Genomic DNA, 6248 nt, shown 5'->3' on the forward strand with positions numbered 1-6248 from the left:
CTCAAAAGAATCGAAACCTTAAAATTTCCTAGTAACTTAAGGACAACCTGTTACAATTTCCACATAGGCTCCAATGTCAACCCAAAAGGTTTAAGATTTCCAAAACCAGAAAGGAAAAGGAAAATTGTAGTACAAAGTGCCTTCTTTGTAGAAGTTGCATTACAAACTTGATACGTTACTAAATTTTCATTAATGACTTCCAATTTGTTAATCTGCCACACATGTCACTAAACTTTAGTGACGTGTCAACAAGCTCGACACGTCACTAATGGTTGGTTACTAAATTATTGGTTTTTTGTAGTGCCCTATGCTTCTGACAGTATGATGTCCAACGACAATTTTCCAGTTCGCATCCTGATTTTGAAGCCAAATGAATGAATCTGTTAGATCTTTGATATAAAGAAGAAAATGATTTTGTTTCCTTCTGATAATCTTATAAGATCATCATTTGAATTACCTTTGAGAGCTTTGTGAGGTATTCTTTCCTGGGAATTAAGTACACCCCTCCAATCATAAGTATGGTAAATTGAAGGTAGATCAGAAAGGGAGCTTAGAAAATGGCATTTTTCTTAATTACCTTAATATCGGGGACGGAACCAGGAAATTTTATAGAAGGGGCCAGTCAAATTTTTTTTTTCTTTTATTTATTAAAAAAAAAAAAAAAATTGGTTGTTTTTTATGAACTAAAGACTACCGTAAGGGCGGAAAAAGTGGTCATTTGAAAGTAAGGGCCAACAATAAAAAAAACTTAATTGGTATGGCTCAAAAAAATTAAAAATAGGACCAAGATTTTTTATTGGATAGGGCCAACAAATTTTAAAATAGGGCCAAATTTGGAACCTCTTTGGCCCTATTTTACTTTTTTTTTTTTTTTTTTTTTTTAACTTAGAATTTTTTTTCCTTATTTTTGAGAGGGCCCTGGCCCCCTAGTTCCGTCATTGCCTAAGTTGACGTGGAGCAATTTTTTTCATTTTTTTTTTTAAATTTTGGACAAAAATGCTATTTTAAAACAACTAAATGAATTTCCTCCATTTTATTTGAAATGGAGAGGATCCATTCTCCCTTTGACAAAGCCATCGGCTATCAACTTTCCCAAGAATTGGGTTCACTTGTGCCCTCAACATCTCCTCTAGAATCGTGGTTGCCCAAAACTGGAACAATATGGTTTTTGTTTCTTAGAACGTTAGATGGGGAAAGGGACAAAAGGGTCATATGTATGCGTGATGCGAATTCAACTTAGGACTAGAAGTCGACCTGTTGAAATTAGGACATGTATTCCTTGTGTCATGTTGTGGGACACATATTCCAATCCTAACAGGTTCACTTTTTATTGAAACTAGACCTGTTGGGATGAAGACATGTATTCCTTGTGGGGAAATAATCTTGTGTCTTGTTATGAGACCCATATTCCAACTATAATAGATCTATTTCTAATTGAAACTAAACATGTTGAGATTGAGATATGTATTCTTTGTGTCCTGTTATGAGACATATTCTAATTCCAACGGATCTAATTTCAATTGAAACTTAACCCATTGAAATTAGAATATGTATTCCTTGTGTCATGTTATAGAACACATATTCCAATTCTAACGGGTCCAATTCTAATCGAAACGAGACTCGTTGAAATTGAGATATATATTCATTATGTGCTTTTATGGAACACATATTTTAGTTCTAACAGATCTAGTTCCAATTAAAATTGAACCATTGACAGATTAGAATATGTATTCCTTGTGTCCTGTTACGAGACACATTCTAATCCCAATGGATCTAGTTTCAACTAAAACTGGACCCATTGAGATTTGAACATGTATTCATTTTGTCCTGTTATGGGACACATATTCAAATACTAACGGGTCAAATTCCAACTAAAATTAGACTCGTTAGAATTGAGACATGTATTCCCTGTGTCATGTTATGGAACACATATTCTAATTTCAACGGATCTAGTTCTAATTGAAATTGGACCCATTGGAATTGAGATATGTATTCTTTGTATCTTGTTATGGGACATGCACATTGCAATCCCAATGGATCTAGTTCAAAACTGGACTCATTGGGAATGGAACATCCGATTCCAACAGATCTAGTTTCAACTTGAAGTGGACCTAAGCCAAACCCTATGAGTATTTGTATGGATCTAGTTCGAAACTGAACTCATTGAAATGCAACATCCGATTCCAATAGATCTAACTTGAACCAGACCTAAGCCAAACCCTATGAGTATTTGTATGGATCTAGTTCGAAACTGGACTCATTGGGAATGGAACATCCGATTCTGACGGATATAGTTTCAACTTGAATTGTACCTAAGCCAAACCCTATGAGTATTTGTATGTGTATATGTGTTCATGAGAATTTACCGCTGTACCATTGCTTGTGCAGGCTTTTAGCAGAGTAGATTTTGGTGAATGACTTCTCAAACACAGGGTCATTTATGCTGGTGAGTCCATCCTCATAAAAATTGTCTCCAGTAGAGACCACAAAATCAATGCCCAACTTCTCCCCAATCCTCCCCATCTACAACATATATATGCATTGAGAATTCAATATAAATGGAAACCATAGCCTCTGTGGTAGAATTGTTACCGTTGAAAGTTAATTAAGAAACATTAATTGCAGTTGTAATTATAATTCAGGGAAGAAAAATGAAACCTGATCAGCAACTTTAGATTGATTGAAATATCCTCTTCTTCCCCAATCTCCAACCACTAGAAAGCTTAGGGAGCCATCGTGATGCAGCATGATTTAGTGGGTTGTAGCGAAGAACATCAATAAAGAACGGATATGTATTTCTAGATCTTGATTCTATCAAAGATCTAAAAAAATATGCTCGAAACGCTAGATACTCTCTAAGGTTTGAAGGAAAACTATAAAGAAATTCAACTCTGAGTAATCTTATTGAACAAAACCAAATAATAAACAACAATTCTAATGGCTATAAAACATGTATATATAGGCCCCCAAGCCTTAAAGCTAATTATAATACGAAATCAAATCGGAATTGAAACTCTATGGCGCCCGTCCGGACGGAACTTAGAGCCGTCCGGATGGCCACAAATATAAAACATAAAATAACACAAAATTGAACTTCTACGGAGCTCGTCCGGATGGGACTTAGAGCCGTCCGGACGGCCACCGACATAAAACATAAAAAACAAGAAAATAACATGGGCCTGGACAAGGATTCTAGACGAGGCTCTCGTGTTTAGACCTGTCTGAATGGGCTACAGTCGAGCTTGCAGACGACCTTGCATTTCTGCATCATATCGGGTTTAATGGGGTATTCAAACCTCTGAAGCTCAGCTGATATAGAAAGAAAGCAAACACAGAAAAAAACCATGCAGAGAAGGCTCATGGACATAGCAATGGCATGGTCACAAAAACCAGCCATGGCATGCAAGCAAACAACAGAGCTTTGGCAGTAACTCGATCAGATGGAGTTCAACTTAACTCTTTAAGTTTATAGCCTAAAAAGATGGCTTAAGATGGGAATATCTAAGCAATATGGGACTATATGATAACTGGGATAGAGTAATTCTTGGTCTTATATAGGCAAGGGTTACTGCATAACAATTTCCTAGCAGCTTCCTATGTTAACACACCTTGGTTTGACATGTTTTTGGGTTGTTCCTCCATGCAATCCCGAGGAACCCAAAAACAAAAGGTGAAGTGTTTTCTCAGAAAATTACAAGTGACAAGAAATGTAAGGATCAAAATCACAGATGACACATGGTTCATTTCCGAGCTCGTTCGTCAGCTTTTGAAGCTTATTTCAGTCTAGTTCTTTTGAAAAGTTCATCGCAGCGTCAACGAACCCGACATGCACACAACATATATATTGATGGAACTACATATAGATGAAGGAAAGCTTCGGTTTTCAAATTTTCTTTTAATTTTTTTTTTTATTAAGTTGATTTAGGATTAAAAATCAAGCTTGACCCCTATTAATAAAGTTAAATTTGAACCTTCATTTATATTTGAGACCTTCCGAATGAAAAATTGATTGGCCCATAAAATAAATTTGGGTGTCCCAGTTAGATTTTGTAATGATTCTGATTGCCTAAGCAATATTGGTGGCCACTTTCATGTCAATTTCCTAGCAGCTTCCTCTATACATGTTCATGTTTTGTCTTCTTCCTCTTATGCAGGGAAATGCAGCTCGATGATGATAATTGATAGCAAAACAATTTACATATGTTTTGATATATATATATATATATATATATATATGTCTGTGTGTGCGCGCATAACAAAAAATTACTAAATTAGTTTAAGAGCTTTAGCCTTAATTGTCAAATCAATCCTTTTGAGTACAAGAATTATCTGAAAGCTTCCTGTGTATTAATTCTTCTGTTAAATTTGTAAGATTTCTGTTTATTCTTTCAACAAAGTCCTTACAAAATTATACTTCCACTCCTGAATAAAAATAAAAACTATGATGTGACACATTTGTGTGTTGTCTTGTGTTGTGTAACGTGTTGTGTTGTCTTGTGTTTTTTTTTTTTTTTTTTGTAATTATTATTATTAATTTAAGGGTAGAACTGTAATTTTGTAAGGAAATCCTAGAAAAGAAGGACAAATTTGTTCGATTTAGAAATGAAACGTAGCACAAGCAACTTTTAAGATAATATTTGTATCCTAGGGAGTAGGGACTAGGGATCAACTTGATACAAGATTTATTTACTACATTTTTTTTTTTTTTTTTAATGAATAAGTAACTTCATTAAAAGCTCAAAACCAAAAACACCAAAAGCACCAATTACAAGCAAACATCTAGCACAGCCTTGCAACGGCTTAACTAACCAGACTAAAACCAGAACACAGCCTGCAGAACAACCAACTATAGAAAAGTGAACCACTAAAACCAACAAAAACAAACCTCCCAAAACCAGAGACGACTCTCAGAGAGAGCATCATAGAGACAACAAACAGACCACAAAAATCAAACTACATTAAACCAACCTTACATCAACAAATCTTCAGGCATATTCCACAAAGACATTAAGACAATATTATCACGAATCTTAGGAAATTTTCCCTTCTCCCCTATTCTAGCCCTCACTTCCCGCATAATTTTTTTTAAGAAGCTTCTCTTTAGTAGTAGGATGACCATAGTGCTTGATCTCATTCCTTGTGCACCAAAGATTATATATAATAGAACCCAACATCAAGCGGCACAGGGTACCTTTAAGAGCTTTATTCCCCTAGTTCCTGATCCCTAACTGCATAGAAGTCTGGTTCCAAACTTCCAAGCTTTTCAACCCCAAACCTCCTTCTCTTTTAGGAAAACACAAATCCTTCCAAGAAACCTTTGCCTTAGCAGACCCTTCAACTTTCCCATTCCAAAGAAACCTATTGACTTTCTGCTCAATAGCCTTAAATATGATTGCCTTAGGGAGAATAAAAATTTCAGTCCAGTACACTTGCAAACTGTAAAGAATAGATTGACAGTAATTGGAGTCTACCTACATAGGATAGATTCCTTGACATCCAAGAGTCAATGCGCCCTGTAATTCTATCCAACAAAGTTCCACAATCTGCTGTAGATAGTCTAGTAGAGATGAGAGAAACCCCCATATTTACTACATTTTCCCTATTGATATCCTAGACTCTCATGTTGGTTGCATGATACTAACTTTTTTCTCAAAATATAAACAAACAATGAAATATATATCAATAAATATATCGATATATTCTTCTCAATATATATATATATGAGAAAAATATAAAACAACCCCCAAACTATCAGCCGTTTGCAATATAGTCCCCCAAATGTTCAAAAGGTACTAAAGTAGCTCCCCAAATTATCAAATTGTATAAAAAGTGCCACTTTTTTTTATTTTTTATTCCTATAATACCCATATTCTTTTAACAAATAAAATAATTGTAAAAAAAAAAAAAAACCAAACAATTTTTTAAAAATTCTATAAAACCAATGGGCAAATAAAAAAAAAAAGAGGTTTATTTTTTTATTTTTTATTTTTTTTTGGGAAAATTACAGTTTACCCCCCTAAAGTTGTCAGCGATTTGCAATTCCGCCTCCAAAGTTTCAATTTTTGCAATCCACCCCCTAAAGTTTCAATTTTTTGCAATTCAGGCACTCCGTCAGTCAAACCCGCTTTGACTGACGGAACAGTGACCACGTGCGACGCACGTGGTCACTTTATGCGATTTAGTGCCCAAAATACCCCCATCAATAGGTTACACCTTGACCCACGCCCAAACCCATCTTACCCACGCCC

The 6248-nt window shown here is 35.1% G+C and overlaps 1 pseudogene; it reads right to left on the bottom strand.

Moving 5' to 3' along the window:
• The window catches only part of LOC132185418 (purple acid phosphatase 17-like), a 5680-nt pseudogene extending 2161 nt beyond the window's left edge, over positions 1-3519 (bottom strand).
• Between the last annotated feature and the right edge of the window lie 2729 nt (positions 3520-6248).

Source organism: Corylus avellana, chromosome ca6, assembly GCF_901000735.1.
Source record: "Corylus avellana chromosome ca6, CavTom2PMs-1.0".
NCBI classification, from domain to species: Eukaryota; Viridiplantae; Streptophyta; class Magnoliopsida; order Fagales; family Betulaceae; genus Corylus; species Corylus avellana.